This window comes from Paramisgurnus dabryanus, chromosome 16 (assembly GCF_030506205.2).
Source record: "Paramisgurnus dabryanus chromosome 16, PD_genome_1.1, whole genome shotgun sequence".
In the NCBI taxonomy this organism is placed as follows: Eukaryota; Metazoa; Chordata; class Actinopteri; order Cypriniformes; family Cobitidae; genus Paramisgurnus; species Paramisgurnus dabryanus.
Genome location: NC_133352.1, coordinates 23,625,359 through 23,642,533, shown reverse-complemented (window position 1 = coordinate 23,642,533; position 17,175 = coordinate 23,625,359).

Here is a 17,175-nt window from a genome sequence, read left to right as displayed (position 1 = left end):
TGTAGCCAAAGATTACTATGCTTAAAAGGTTTAATGCACTTCTTCTTATATTAAATTACGAACAATATTTAGATACCTAAAAAGGTACAATAAAATTGTAAAAACAGGGTTATGTGTACCTTTAATGAGGGTAAAAGCAGAGGCTCTCTTCTTCTAATCTCTTATTGTACAAACATTTGTAAAGTGGAGTCTGAACTCATATTTTCTGTGAAATACATTATTGTGGAGTACTTTAATTTATATAACGTAAAAGTAAAGATTGACATATTTTGAAGTTGATGATTCAGCTTTCTTTAAAAAGTATAATATGGTCATGTAGTATATTTAGATTGGTTTCACTGGAAGTTTGTCACTTACATAGCCACACATTCAAAATGTGTTGGCCATTTTTTGCACCTCAGAACAAGTGGCCCCTTTTGTATCAATATCCTGTGTTTATGTTTTCTTCTAAATATGGACATGTGGCAACTTCTATATTTACCCATGACATTAATTTGATCCATAAACTGTGAATGTACAAAAATGCATTAAACAAACCCACTGAAAAAATATTTTCTCTTTATTGGCTGTATCATCAGAAACATAAAAGTGAAAGTAAGGGTTTTAATTAGCCATTTCTCATTTGTGATAATTGTCCTTTGTCAAAACCAAAAGTTATATCAGTTTGGATGGTCATACTGCAATTACTGATATCTTACGTGTTGAAGATAATTTATAAACCAACATTCATAAATTGGATCTTCAAAGAAGACAACAAACAGGTTATGTATTATGATTATAAACAGGGGCGTCAGTTTGTGTTGAAAAGTGGTGGGGACAAAAGATCAGATGAAAAAACATTACAGCAGTATGGGAAAAATACTAAATAACGGCGCATCAAAGATAGGCAGTAAAAAAAATCCGTAGAAATTGCAGCTGGGTTGCCGGTAATGTACCGTAGATTTACATTTATGTTTTTTACTGGCAACATTTTGTTTAAAGTTAAATGAAAATTAAACATTTACAAGTCTTTATCTTTACAGAGTAAAATTAAAAAACAGCATCAAGCAAAACATTCTGGGAAACAAAATCTGGACCAAAAAACAGAAAAAGGTTGATGATGATTTCTGGTTCCCAGAATGCTTTGCATGAGACTGTTATTGTATAGTTTTATTCTGTAAAGATAAAGACTTGTTAATATTTGAAATTTATTTAACTTTGAACAAACTCTTGCCAGTAAATAACATAAATGTAAATCTACGGTAAATTACCGGCAACCCAGCTGCAATAACATTGAAATTTCTACGGAATTTTTTTACAGTGTAGCGTAGGCCAGTCAACCACACAAAAATACTCAGCATAAAACCCTCAACAATGTTGACGGCACATATAACAGTCCCTGCAACACCAGCTCAAACGAATAGTGTCACAGCACCATACTGTAGAAAACAACAGTGCATTAAGTCAATAATTATAATGAAATTCATTACATATGTAAAAGAAAACACACCATAAGCATACAACGCAACATATGTGACCCTGGATCACAAAACTAGTCGTAAGTCCCCAGGTGAAAAAGCAGTACACTTCCATAGTGTATAAGGTGCTTTATGTTCGCAGACTAGTTTTGTACTTAATATAAAATTTATCTTTAATACTTCTTAAGATGTTCTGTGCTATTTCGAGACACCGTGAATATGAACTAAAATGCACTTTTAACATACTATCTCTGTATTAAAAATGTATTTAGTTAACACTTGTATTACACTTTAACTCAGCTTTCATACAAAGATGGGTTCAAGTTTACTACAAGTAGAACCTAAATACATTTTTTAAATACATTTTTAGCACTTTTTAGTTCATATTTATGGTGTCTCAAAATAGCACAACTTAGATGATCTTAAGAACATCTTAAGAAGTACTAAAGATGAAAAATTAGTGCGCAAATTAAAGCACGTTAAGTACACTATGGAAGTGTACTACTTTTTCACCAGAGTCACATAGGCATGACTTGATTTTTCAGAACATTTTAACCAAATGCCTTCAAAAAGTGATGGGGACAAAATCAGCCATTTTAAAAAGTCCCCAGTGTAAATGATACATATGATTATAAAGATGATTATGAAGACAAGAGCAACACACATAGAAGTGTCTATTTTGAGTTTGACATTTATACAGTCAAACGTTCAAAATGTGTTAACCATTTTTCTTCACACGGCAAAACAAGTGGCGCCTCTATACCCCTGTATCAACATCTTTTGTGTATATTCTCTTATAAGTACATGTCGCAACATAAAAAATGTTTATGAAGTTATTGTGATCCACTGATCCACTGATTAGACCATTCATACATTTTGAATGAACAATTACGCTTTTAATTTCTACAAAACAAATAAAAACTTGTTTAAAGTTTGAATGGTCATGTTGCATATTGTGTTGTATTGTCATGTTAACCTCTTTCTTTTACCTTTGTATTTAGTAAATTAAAAGACGAGATTTATTTTATATTACACATTTATCCATTTCAGTTGTATAAATTTCTTTGCAGCCTGTACAGAACTGAACAACTAGTTGTTGACAATATATTCAAGGATGTTTACAAAACAAACTTACGAAACAAAAGACAAAAGTTTGGGTGGTACAATAAACTGGACTTTTAAAGAGTACAACAAAAAGATTATAAAGATGATTGTAAAGACATTTGAACAACACAGTGTAAAGAGTATTTGAAATGTGTCAACCATTCTTGTTCACACTCCCGACCTTTGTTCACACCAAGATGCCCCTTCAGTATCAACTTCCTGTGTGTGGTCTCTTCTAAATATGCACGTGGCAAATTAAGGATTACTTATGATATTCATTCAGTTTAAAACTTAAACAACTAGTTTCAGCTTGGATGGTCATTGCATAATGTATTGTGTATTTTCACATTAATCTCTGTTTCTTTTATCTTTGTATTAGACTGAAAACGAAATAAACGTTTGTTCAAAAACTTTTATCACTTTTTACCAGGGAATTTAATTGCACTACGAATGCAATGCTGTAACAACCCATTTAAAGCTATATCCATATTATTATTTTTTGCAAATCTATAAATCCTCAAATGAAGACAAACAAGGTTTAAGGCTATAGAGAAAGTTTACAAAGTTTTCTTAACACAGAAAGAAATTGTTTAATATATTTCTTTCATCCTCTGCTTTTGTACATTGACTTAATACCGTAAAGTAAAGCCAATTCCTCAACAGGAATGAACATTATGCTTTAAGATGCTGTTAGACTGCGTGAATCTACTCGTAAAGGTAAGAAAAATTAAGAAATAAGAACATTTTTTATTACATTTTATTAAAGTGATAACTGCATACAGTTTATCTGTTGCACTGGAGCAACCCAGTATAAAAAAATGACAAGATAATCAAATGAAAAATGAAAGTAGTTGAGGCTATTTTAAGGATAATTTTCTACACGTTGAAAATGTACCGGCCACCCACGTTCACATGCCAGAACAATGCGCACTGTTGATGCCTTAGCCCAGTGTTGACATCCTGTGTGTATGTCGCCCCTATCGTGTCTACAGGTGACAACATAAAAAGGGTTGTTACTCCTGTACAGGTTCCCACCTAGTCGTGTTCCTCCAAGACCACAAACTGCATTAATAACTGCATCAGTTGCTCTTATGAAAGTGTTTACAGGTTTGCATGCATTTGTCTTTCTGTCCCAGATGTTTCTGTCCTGTATCACTGTGTCACACATGGTGTCTCTCATGCCTACATTCACATGCTGATTGCGAAAATTGTCATACTGACGCCTTACATCTGCCGGTTGAGCATCAGTGGACAAAGAGGCACACAAGACCAACAGCAGAATCACAACAGACTGATGGAACTTCATGATCTGTTAAACAATGTATGCATTAAGGATAAACTTACTGTCATTTAAATAAGCAGAGTCAGATCTGTGTTATTACTAAATTAAATTGTGACAACATACCTTGTTATTTCAGTTAAAATTATATTTTGTTCCAGTAGATGTCTTGTTTTGTTTGTAGGCTGTAAGAAGAAAAAAAAATTAACAAACTAGGAAAAATATTTAACTTGTTTTAAGTGCTTAAATTTGTAATATTACCAGCTTCAGATGAGACGTCCCTGCTGTGTGTCAGTAATCCTGGAGCTTTTATTATAAATCTAACCCAACCTTGAAACTTGTATCAGTGTACATATGACCCGATTAACTGGAAATGTATAACAAATATTTAAACAAGAATAAAAAACAATGTTGAACTCTCTTAACACGCCTACCTGTCGTGAGCCCTTTCATTTTGTGCAGTAAGTGCTATAGAAATAAATTTGAATTGAAACTTTCAATTTAATAACATTAAAGAGGGAAATATATTCACCCTTGGTGTTTCAACTTTAAATGAGTTGCTTTTTGAGACCCTTAACACTGGCTTACTCAGTGGTTAACCCATTATGCATTATATAAATTACTTTTATATTATGTTAACCTCCGTTCGTATTTGTTTGCAATGGAATGGAGCCCAGGAAAAAATTCTGAGAACAAAGTCTCTATTAAACAATCATTACTCCATCCAAGCTGCTACTGTACATAGCAGTTTGGCTTATCTTCCAGGAGCCAAAAGATCATTTGATGCTGCTCTTCATCACGCTTTTCTTTAAAAGAATTAAAAATGGCCAAATTCCCATTGCTACATAATCTACAATCATAAAGTAAAATCCACCAATTAGAGTTGCCATTACTATGAAAACAGAAATTGTGTATTAGACGGTTTCAAAATTTTGAAGATGTTTGTATGTATACCTAAGGATAATACTACCTTAAAAACAGCTGTGTTTGTTTTGTAAGAAAACATTTTTAAAGATCCCGTTCTTTCTGTGTTTTTGAAGCTTTGATTGTGTTTACAGTGCGTAATATAACATGTGTGCATGTTTCACGTGTAAAAAACGCAGTATTTTTCACACAATTTACTTATATCGCCTGGCAGTGGACTTTGAGCGTTATCATTTTACAGGTATTATTTATGCTATTATTGTAACATTACACACTAACTAGGGTTTAAAAAAGGGATCAGAAAGAATGTGACCTTTAAATAAAAAAACTCAAATTAATGCATTTGCAGACACTTTTATCTAAAGTGCCTACAGATAGGGTTGAGCAGGGCACAAACTAACGCGGGGTTAATTGTCACATGGCTACTTCACATATTTATACAGGGTAGAGGGATTCAAGACTGTTTTTCACAGTATTCAGCTGTACGTATATATTCAAAAATGCCTACATACCTACTAGAAGAAAACAGCATGTGAAAATATGTCCGAATCCTCAGTATTCATAAAAAGAGTTGGCGAGAAATCCCCGGATGTCCTACTGTGTCTGTTCAGAATCTGAAGCACTGATTGATGGCTACTTTTCTATCCCTCCCTATGCATGAGGCCACGGGAAATGAATCATCCAATGGCGGAGATGGGGTTTTTAAATATAAGTTTATTCATGTTAAAATTTCACTTTAGATTCTCTGGAACTGGATCTGTCAGTCTCAGTGTCCTTGGGGAACTGAGGACGAGACAAGGAAACAAAACAAGACCCTATTCATGGGTACCAAAGACGTCACTTCCATAATTGTGTCCGCCTTTGCAGCGAACACAGCACATCTAATGTGCTAAATGATCACAATTATTTGTTTAATTGAGGGCTTAGAGACAAAATGTTGATTGTACAATCTGGAGTTATATGTCGGCTGCCAGCCAGTCCCTTCAACAAAATTTCCAATTTTTGGGATCTTGCATTATTTGTCATATTATTTATTAAACATTTCCAGAAATTAAAAAGGTCTCATAAAAATAAATAAAATATAATGTCTGATATTATATGTAGAGTGGGACACATGCTATGCAGTGAGCACTAGTTGTTAATTCTGCAAAAGTAGATTTTTACTAATGAAAAGACTTTACTTAATTGAATCTACATGACATTGTATTATACTAGGGATGCCGCTGCAACCTAAAACTAGACTTGACAAGCGCATGCTTTCATGATTCCTTATAAAAGTATTAAACTGTAGACTACACATTCATGTACTGTACTCCACACAGATCGAAAATCATTGAAATCGGTTGAGAAAAGTTATTGTGTTTTTAAAAAAGAGAAAAAAGAGAAATCAGTGAAAAACAGCAACATTGTATGTGATAAATGCAATCACTGCATAGTGGCGAGAGAATTTTTATTGAATATTTGCACAGACAGGTGGGCTAACAAACACGTTTAGTATTTGTTGGTAGCTCACATAGACACACAGAGATGCACACATTTTACTGCTTTTCAAACAGATATACAGTAAAGGTGTAAATGGAAATGATACTTTCAAGAATAAGAAAAACATTCATTCGGAATAACTAATTATTAATAATGCCTTCGTCATAATGTGTTGGCAAGCCTTGTTCACATCCTACAACAATATAACGAGTGGACTTGCGACCTCTGTATACACACTTTGGGCGTCTAGCCCCCTTTTTTAATTTGCATGTAATAACAGGGAAAGGATTTAGGCTTATATACAGGTTTCTTTGGTTATTATATATCCTTCCACCACCAGTACAAACTGATGTAACTGTGTTTCCATTTGCTTGTATAAAGGTGTTAACCTCTTTGCATTCATTCGAGGTATCATTTATTGTGATGTGTCTCTTGTAAATCTCACGGTCACAGATATGTTCATTCATGTTGCCATACACATGCTGCCTTAGGAATTTCTCATAGCGTTCCCTTAGATCTTTTGGTCCAGCATCAGTGGTCAATGAGGCACATAAGACCAGCAGAAGAATTACAGCAGATTGATGCATCTTTATGACCTGGTGAGCAATGCATCTATTAAGGCAATACATACGGTAATTTGAGAACATAATGCAAAATATTTCATGTATAAACATTGCTAACATACTGTACCTCAATTTCTAGCTCCAAAAGTTGTCTTTTGTCTGCAGGCTATTAAACAACAAAAAGCATGGTAACTATCAAACTTTAGAAAAACAAGAGGAAACTTACTAACTAACTGTGTTACTTGTTAGTCAGTAACACATAAGTGTTTTATCACTCTTAAAAAGAATATGTTAAAACAACACATTTTGTGTCTAGTTAAGGACAACCCATTAAATGGTGTCCTTAACTAGACACATCTCTGTGTTAATATTGAAACAACAAACTTTGTGTTGTTTTTATCACATCTTGTGTTGTCCCTTTTATTTATTTTCATAAAAAATGAACATGAAATGACACATAATGTGTTAAAAGAGTGATTATAAACCTGAAATTACTTTTAAAATTTGACATAAGTGTGTCATTGGCCTGTATTCCTGGTTCACCAGTTTTAAAATGAAAATAAGAAATATATAAGTATTCAAAAACAAAAAACTTTTCTCTTTTACTTTAAGAAGCATACAGCTATTGCTGTTTTAGAACAACTGCACTGCTTTTTATTAATGTTTCAAATATTACTAATGCATCATCTCTTTTTCATATTGAGTATATGTAAAAAACAGCAATGTAACAAACAGAGAATTTTTTATTAAAGCTAGTGTACACTTCAACTCACGTTTTGCAGGGTGTCTCTAGCCTGTGAATATAAACCTGTGGTTTGAATCTTGAAGTGTTTCTGTCTCTTGTCAGCTCAGGCTTTAAATACTTGGGCATGTGCACATGAAATTGAGACATTAACACTGAAAAGCCAATTGTATGAAACATGAAGAGACAGAGGAACTTGTGTGGTAAGAAGCTCCCCAAGTGGTGAAAAAACATAAAAAAAATTATAAAAAAAAGAAAAACAGCAGGTGATGTCGACTCACAAATTTCACAAAATGTTTTGACAAATACAGGGGTTGGACAAAATACTGTGCAGACTCATTGTTATAGGGGTTAATTTTTTGTGTAGGCTAATGTGAGAAAATTATCAAATATCAAGACTTTACCTCCCACTTTAGGTATACACTGTAAAAGTGCCAGAAAATTACTTTTAAATAACAAGAAAAACTGTGACATAAAACACAGATTTTGACTGTATAATAACTGTATAACTGCCACTGGTTATTGGTAACATACCAAAAAAAAAAAAAACAATATACTCTCTGTTTGTGCGTATTACAGCTGTTTTATTAAAACTTAATATAAACGCCAACTGTGACAGGGTTTTCTGGACAGAGTGACGCCTTTACAGTGGATAAAGCATCTCAGGCAGATGACCAACGGAAAACTCAGACCATCAGAGCTGACTACTAGGCCAACTGGGAAACCAGTGTAAGGCAATGCCATCAGGGATGGAGAAGTAGGCGATCTTTTGGAACTGAAAGACAAAAGTCAGTGCTGACTACAAGGCCAACTAGGAAAACAGTGTATGGCAACGCAGGCAGAGAAACGTCTAGCAGACCCTGTTGGCAGGCTAGGCTGGACTGTAGAGACAGAGAGGCTCGACTGGACTGAAGAGGCAAAGAGTCTGACTGAGCTGAAGAGCAGGGAAGAGGAGGAGACTGGTAGGCCAAATAAAACAAAAAGAAAAACACAGCATAACCAAAAAGCAAGAAGTATAAACAAAAAACAAACAAAACTTAACTTTAACCAAAACAAAGTAACAACCAAAAGGTAAGACTGGAAAATACAACCGGACTGGAAATTTTTTTTCAGTAAAACAACAAAATTATTTTTAAGATAAAACAAGAGTCATTCATTGGGATCTGTATGCACCATTAATCAGATAGTTCAAAAAGCAGATACACGCAACACAAAAATAATCCCTGGCTCCTGCCGATATATGGTGTTTTGAATCCAATCGATCAAGAAACGTACCATTATTTACAAAATTATGAGCTTAAATTTGGAACGTCTCTCTAGTGTCTGGAGTGCTGTCATCTTCTAGTGCTGTTTTAAGGCCATTTAAGTACTTCTGGGTTAATTTTTGTGTAGCTTATGCCGTAGGCTAAGCACGCAACCAATGCCATTTTCAACATATTCACTTGGTCTACAAATACATCACCAAAATGCATTGGGGTTTCTATGTTCTACTGTGTTGAATTTCTTCTAAACGGATCATGCTGGAGTTGGAGCTGATCAATGTTAAAAAACAATTACCTTCAGTGACATTACTAAAACTAAAATGCACAAATGAGAGGAGGTAGGGATGTAACAATTAATTTTGTGTCCCATTAAAAATGCCTGTCTAAAAATTGATTCTGAATCGCAAGGCTGTGATTCTGTGTTTCATGCAAAGCTTGCGTGCATTTGGTCAGTAGGAAGTCCTTATCAATCTAAAATCATTATGAGTCGGAGTCGTTTATAACGTGCATTTAAAAAAGCAACACTCGTTAAACAAAATCATTCAAAATATTCTTTATTATCATGAAAATACCTGAAACAATTTAAAGAACAGCGATATAAATATTCCTATGGACATGTCCTGGAATAGCGTTTAGAATGCTACTTCTTCTGTGGTACAAAGGGTGTTTCTGCACGAGAGCGCCTCCTTGAGTTTTGGATGTGCCGGGATTTCACCGTAATTCATTAAAATTCATTCATTGAGAAAACGTGCATATGCACGGTTTATCGTTATACCCCTAATAGGAGGACATGGCATGTATATATGACTTCTGAACCGGTTGAGGCATATTTGTCACAAGGTGACGATCTTTTCGGGGGCGGAACCAAAGTTAGGGAAGTTTGGTTCCGCCCGGAAGGTTTCCCACCGGGCCGCATTCGAAGACGGACCGTCTCACTTCCTGGTTTCCAGGGCAACATAATCGGGGCTTATGAGCCACAGGTGTAAAGAGTTAAGCGAGTGAAGTGTGATTGGAGGCTGTGTGAGAGGGAGATGAATAAATAGCTCTGCAAGAACACAAAGCAGGAGACTCAGACACGAGAGGCGAGTGACACGGGGAAGCTCCTTTGCCAACGGCAGACAAAGACACGCACCTTTTGAAGAGCCCGAAGCTCTGTTGATCCGGCGACCGCTGAAGCGGGCGGAAAGAGGACAGAGTCACAGAGGGTGAAAGGAAGGCAAGTCGTGGATCTTTTAAAAAGGAGCACCCCGAAATCGCTGATGCTATCCACTGATGTGTTGATCGATGGAAATGAGGACATCGAAGACCTTAAAGGTGAAGTACTAGCCGGACACTGACATTGTTTGAGAGAAACGGAAGGAGAGGAAAACTTACCACTGTGAGTATATATCTGTGGGAAAAGTGGTGTTTGTGGCTGGAAAGCGCCCTGTCTAGCTGCCTGAGTTACTGTTGGCATGAAGACAACCTAGGACGAAGAAAGATAGAGATCGTGAGTAACCAAAACCCTTGAAGTGAATGTTGATATACATATTGGATTGATTCATTGTTTGAGTGTTCTTAAGAGAGAGATCGAGTGGCCCTACCCCTGGACCAGCGTGGTGGGTGAGCCGAAGGTTTCCGTGGGAAAGCAGCTACAGCAACGACAGCAAACAAACGCTAGGCCATCTACCATCTCCCTATTTCTCGCCCAGAGCGACGTGGAAGAGGACGGGTGTCTATTGTGTGCACTGAGCGTGGTGGGGTGAGTCTTTGGACATTTTCACTTGAAGTGGTGCTGTGTAATGCCGTGTATTGCAGTGTGAGTGCTGTGTCCTGTTTGACGTAATCCCGTTTTCAGTCACTCGTCCCGGGGCGATGAAGAGGAAAGAACGGCGCTAGGAACAACCTGTATAATAAAGCTGTAGTGTGTTTTCAGTCCCACAGAAATACAGAGTGGCGGCGAAGAACTGTGCGAGTGGCAGTGTGTGTGTGAGTACTGCACCTACTATTTTTACCCTACTTGTGTTCTTTCACCATCACAGAGTAGAGGCAGGAGAGATCCGCTGGCCCGAGGTCTCGACGAAAGGGCGCCCCGGTCCAGTTCTCGATTGACCAACGGGTCTCGAGGAAAGGGCAGCGCTCGACCCGGTGTGCCGGCGTGGCTTCCTCGCCCCTCTGTCCATCAACGAGTTCGCCGAGAGGGTCTCGGCCCCCGGCGTCCCATTACAAATCATTGCTAAATTGCTGCATTGAAGAGAGCCAACGTGAACACGGAGAAACTGAACTGTGGAGAGAAAGAGAGTCATACCTACCTAGAAGCTGTAATCAGCGCAGAGGTGAGCAAACGACTTGAGAACGATTCACTGTGTCCCTGTATCCTAGCAGCCATCTGTGGAGAGAAAGAGAGCCAACGTGAACACTGAGATATTGAGCTTTGGAGAGAGCCATACCTACCTGGAAGCTGTAATCAGCGCAGAGGTGAGCAAACGACTTGAGAACGATTCACTGTGTCCCTGTATCCTAGCAGCCATCTGTGGAGAGAAAGAGAGCCAACGTGAACACTGAGATATTGAGCTTTGGAGAGAGCCATACCTACCTGGAAGCTGTAATCAGCGCAGAGGTGAGCAAACGACTTGAGAACGATTCACTGTGTCCCTGTATCCTAGCAGCCATCTGTGGAGAGAAAGAGAGCCAACGTGAACACTGAGATATGGAGCTTTGGAGAGAGCCATACCTACCTGGAAGCTGTAATCAGCGAAGAGGTGATCAAACGTCTTGAGAACGATTCACTGTGTCCCTGTATTCCAGCAGCCGTCTGTGGAGAGAAAGAGAGCCAACGTGAACGCTGAGATATTGAGCCGAAGGAGGAGAGCCTAGAGTGGCCGTTATTTTAAGTTCCCCTGTTTCCCTTCCCTATTTATTATTTTTAAGTAAATTAAATAAAGTATATTTTAATTTATGCTTACCTTGTGTGTCTGGTCATTGGGGTGGCTTTGGGAATCTCCTCGAGGTGGAGAAAGGGGCGTGACCTTATTTACATCTGGGTCCACCCCTACCTGTGACAGATTTGGCGTAGTCGGCAGTCCACCTCGGGTTGAGACCAAGGTCCCCCAATGGCCTACCACGTTTTTTAAATAAAATACCCTTTTAAATTTGCAGCAGTCCCCATATTGACTCGTTCTCGGGACGAGAACGGATTGGCGGGGGAGGATGTCACAAGGTGACGATCTTTTCGGGGGCGGAACCAAAGTTAGGGAAGTTTGGTTCCGCCCGGAAGGTTTCCCACCGGGCCGCATTCGAAGACGGACCGTCTCACTTCCTGGTTTCCAGGGCAACATAATCGGGGCTTATGAGCCACAGGTGTAAAGAGTTAAGCGAGTGAAGTGTGATTGGAGGCTGTGTGAGAGGGAGATGAATAAATAGCTCTGCAAGAACACAAAGCAGGAGACTCAGACACGAGAGGCGAGTGACACGGGGAAGCTCCTTTGCCAACGGCAGACAAAGACACGCACCTTTTGAAGAGCCCGAAGCTCTGTTGATCCGGCGACCGCTGAAGCGGGCGGAAAGAGGACAGAGTCACAGAGGGTGAAAGGAAGGCAAGTCGTGGATCTTTTAAAAAGGAGCACCCCGAAATCGCTGATGCTATCCACTGATGTGTTGATCGATGGAAATGAGGACATCGAAGACCTTAAAGGTGAAGTACTAGCCGGACACTGACATTGTTTGAGAGAAACGGAAGGAGAGGAAAACTTACCACTGTGAGTATATATCTGTGGGAAAAGTGGTGTTTGTGGCTGGAAAGCGCCCTGTCTAGCTGCCTGAGTTACTGTTGGCATGAAGACAACCTAGGACGAAGAAAGATAGAGATCGTGAGTAACCAAAACCCTTGAAGTGAATGTTGATATACATATTGGATTGATTCATTGTTTGAGTGTTCTTAAGAGAGAGATCGAGTGGCCCTACCCCTGGACCAGCGTGGTGGGTGAGCCGAAGGTTTCCGTGGGAAAGCAGCTACAGCAACGACAGCAAACAAACGCTAGGCCATCTACCATCTCCCTATTTCTCGCCCAGAGCGACGTGGAAGAGGACGGGTGTCTATTGTGTGCACTGAGCGTGGTGGGGTGAGTCTTTGGACATTTTCACTTGAAGTGGTGCTGTGTAATGCCGTGTATTGCAGTGTGAGTGCTGTGTCCTGTTTGACGTAATCCCGTTTTCAGTCACTCGTCCCGGGGCGATGAAGAGGAAAGAACGGCGCTAGGAACAACCTGTATAATAAAGCTGTAGTGTGTTTTCAGTCCCACAGAAATACAGAGTGGCGGCGAAGAACTGTGCGAGTGGCAGTGTGTGTGTGAGTACTGCACCTACTATTTTTACCCTACTTGTGTTCTTTCACCATCACAGAGTAGAGGCAGGAGAGATCCGCTGGCCCGAGGTCTCGACGAAAGGGCGCCCCGGTCCAGTTCTCGATTGACCAACGGGTCTCGAGGAAAGGGCAGCGCTCGACCCGGTGTGCCGGCGTGGCTTCCTCGCCCCTCTGTCCATCAACGAGTTCGCCGAGAGGGTCTCGGCCCCCGGCGTCCCATTACAAATCATTGCTAAATTGCTGCATTGAAGAGAGCCAACGTGAACACGGAGAAACTGAACTGTGGAGAGAAAGAGAGTCATACCTACCTAGAAGCTGTAATCAGCGCAGAGGTGAGCAAACGACTTGAGAACGATTCACTGTGTCCCTGTATCCTAGCAGCCATCTGTGGAGAGAAAGAGAGCCAACGTGAACACTGAGATATTGAGCTTTGGAGAGAGCCATACCTACCTGGAAGCTGTAATCAGCGCAGAGGTGAGCAAACGACTTGAGAACGATTCACTGTGTCCCTGTATCCTAGCAGCCATCTGTGGAGAGAAAGAGAGCCAACGTGAACACTGAGATATTGAGCTTTGGAGAGAGCCATACCTACCTGGAAGCTGTAATCAGCGCAGAGGTGAGCAAACGACTTGAGAACGATTCACTGTGTCCCTGTATCCTAGCAGCCATCTGTGGAGAGAAAGAGAGCCAACGTGAACACTGAGATATGGAGCTTTGGAGAGAGCCATACCTACCTGGAAGCTGTAATCAGCGAAGAGGTGATCAAACGTCTTGAGAACGATTCACTGTGTCCCTGTATTCCAGCAGCCGTCTGTGGAGAGAAAGAGAGCCAACGTGAACGCTGAGATATTGAGCCGAAGGAGGAGAGCCTAGAGTGGCCGTTATTTTAAGTTCCCCTGTTTCCCTTCCCTATTTATTATTTTTAAGTAAATTAAATAAAGTATATTTTAATTTATGCTTACCTTGTGTGTCTGGTCATTGGGGTGGCTTTGGGAATCTCCTCGAGGTGGAGAAAGGGGCGTGACCTTATTTACATCTGGGTCCACCCCTACCTGTGACATATTCACCATGTATTTTACTGAACTTGCCAGTGCAGAAGAACACAGAAGAAATGTGATGCTACCATGCCGATGAATCAAAGAACTTAGGGTCTGCGTTGTCACAACTACAGAGTCAGCAGATCGTGTCGCGACCAGCAGATCATTCCACAGTTGTGGAACAGCTCCAGAGAAGGAACGCAATAATGTTTTTTTTCCCTTTTTGAGATGGCACCACAAGCCGTCACTCTGTGACAGAGCGCAGGGATCGAGAAGGTATGTAAGGCTGCATAAGCAAGTGAAGGTAAGGGGGTGCTGACCCAGTAGTGGTTTTAAAGTTGTGTTTGAAAGATCCAACACTGAACAAACAAATCATTTTTAACATGCAACTGTGGTATGTAACGTTACATGTTCATAATAGCAACCTCATAAGCACATTAGAAATATACAAAGTTAGTGATAAAGACTTACCAGCTGCGATTTAGATTCTGATGCACGCTTACTGTGTACTGTTACAGTAATTTGGTTATGTCGGGTTTAAAGATTTGTTGCTACTTCACCATAAGCATTATCATTTATGTGTCATCTCTAGCACCCAGAATCTTTTGTGGCTCAAACATTTAAGGTTTTCAAAACAATTCCCCACATGTAATGACAGCGAATGAAGCCATCCAATCATAGCAGTGGGCATTTACGTCCAGGTCTTCAATACGGCCCGCCCGTCAAAACCAAGCATTTCTCGAGCCAGCCTCTAAACCAGGGTATAAAATAGCCTATTACTTATTGCTTTTGATGTTTTTGAATGCAAAACCACGCAAACATCATAAGTAGATGTCAGACAACAGTATAAAAAAAATAAAAACAGCCGATTCATTGCTCCTTTAAGGTATACATTTTTATTTGTTCACAGTAAATCAAACCAATGACCTCTGCAACACACTTAATGCATTGGCTATTTGAGCTATAGTAACCAATATGATTATATTTTATTTATTTATTACATGTTATTTTATTTTTGCAATATTTTTTTGTATATATTTGTCAATATAAGTGAGCAGATATTTACCTTCAGACTGAAGCCAAACAAAGAGACATGTTTTTTGATATATAAATTTTTATTGAGCATCTTAACACAGATAGATATTTTTCCTGGGCTTTCCTTACTTTTGTACAATCTCTTACCTTAAAATAAAGCTCAGAATCTTCCTCAACATTATGCTTTAACAGTGTCAAAATGTCTGAATTGTATCATAAAAGTCCTGACATAAAACACTGAAGCAAAAGGTAAGCATTAGTACACAGTTTTGTACTGTAAAACTGGTGTTGTTGTATAAAAAGGTTATTTGTGCTTAAATTTAATTATATAGAATATTACTGTCAGGACTCTGCCTTGAAGTCTTGTTAAATTTTGTATTTTGTCATGGTGGCAGAGTTCTGGCAGTCCCTGGCCTTGTGTGGAGGTTCATGCCTTGTTTTTGTGTTTGGGCATGTACCTCCGGTGTCTTGTCATTTGTCCCCGCTCCCTCGTCCTCCTGCTTATTGTTAATTATCACTTATTCCCATCACCTGTTCCCCGCTCGTTATCTTGTTTGGTTTGTTCTATTTAATGTCAGTGTTTCTTTAGTTCTGTGCAGGATCATTGTGTTGTGTGCTCGTGTTGCGTGTGCATTCAAGTCTAGCGATCTAGTCATAGTCTCAGTCTCAGTGTTATCTGTTAGTTTTATGTTTCATGTTGTGCACCCCCTCGTGGGTCTTTGTTTTGTAATAAAGTGTTTTCTGTTTTCCCCGACATCGTCTGCTATTGGGTCCATTCGTCCTGCAATCCTCACAGAATGATCCTGCCAACACTGAACCCAGCGACGGTGTCGGGGTCCATCGCATCATCTCCTGTCTCGCTTCTGCTGCCAATCGTGGTGCGTCCTTTCCCGGACTGGCTGACCGGGAGGATCCGTGGGCGGCTCTTTTCCGAGCTCTGGAGTGCAGCTGTCGAGTCCGATCCGGCCCTTGAGGGGATGGCTGCCTTGTCCGGGCCGATCCTTGGACTGGCCGCTGTCCAGTTTGTCTCGGCCTACGGGATGACTGAGTCTGCGCAGTCCGCGTCACCTACCGAGTCCGCGCAACCGACCCAGCCTGCACAACCCATGCAGCCGTCAGCGCAGCCCGCGCAGTCGACCCAGCCCGCGCAGCCCGCGCAGTCGACGCAGCCGTCAGCGCAGCTCGCGCAGTCGACCCAGCCCGCGCAGTCGACCCAGCCCGCGCAGCCCGCGCAGTCGACCCAGCCCGCGCAGCCCGCGCAGTCGACCCAGCCCGCGCAGCCCGCGCAGTCCGCCCAGCCCGCGCAGCCCGCGCAGTCGACCCAGCCCGCGCAGCCCGCGCAGCCCGCGCAGTCGACCCAGCCCGCGCAGCCCGCGCAGTCGACCCAGCCCGCGCAGCCCGCGCAGTCGACCCAGCCCGCGCAGCCCGCGCAGTCGACCCAGCCCGCGCAGCCCGCGCAGTCGACCCAGCCCGCGCAGCCCGCGCAGTCGACCCAGCCCGCGCAGCCCGCGCAGTCGACCCAGCCCGCGCAGTCCGCGCAGCCGACCCAGCCCGCGCAGCCGACCCAGCCCGCGCAGCCGGCGCAGCCGACCCAGCCCGCGCAGCCGGCGCAGCCGACCCAGCCCGCGCAGCCCGCGCAGCCGACCCAGCCCGCGCAGCCCGCGCAGCCGACCCAGCCCGCGCAGCCCGCGCAGCCGACCCAGCCCGCGCAGCCCGCGCAGCCGACCCAGCCCGCGCAGCCCGCGCAGCCGACCCAGCCCGCGCAGTCATTGACTGAACGGACTAAATCAGTGAGGTCTGCTTGGCCTTTGCTGCGTCCTCGCCCCAAACCCCCATGGACTGTCCTGTTTTGAGTATTTTGTGGACTTCAGTGTGTTTGAGTTTTGTTTTTAGCACCTTTTGTTAAGTTTTAGTCTGATGTCTTCTAGTCTAGTCATGTTTTTTATCT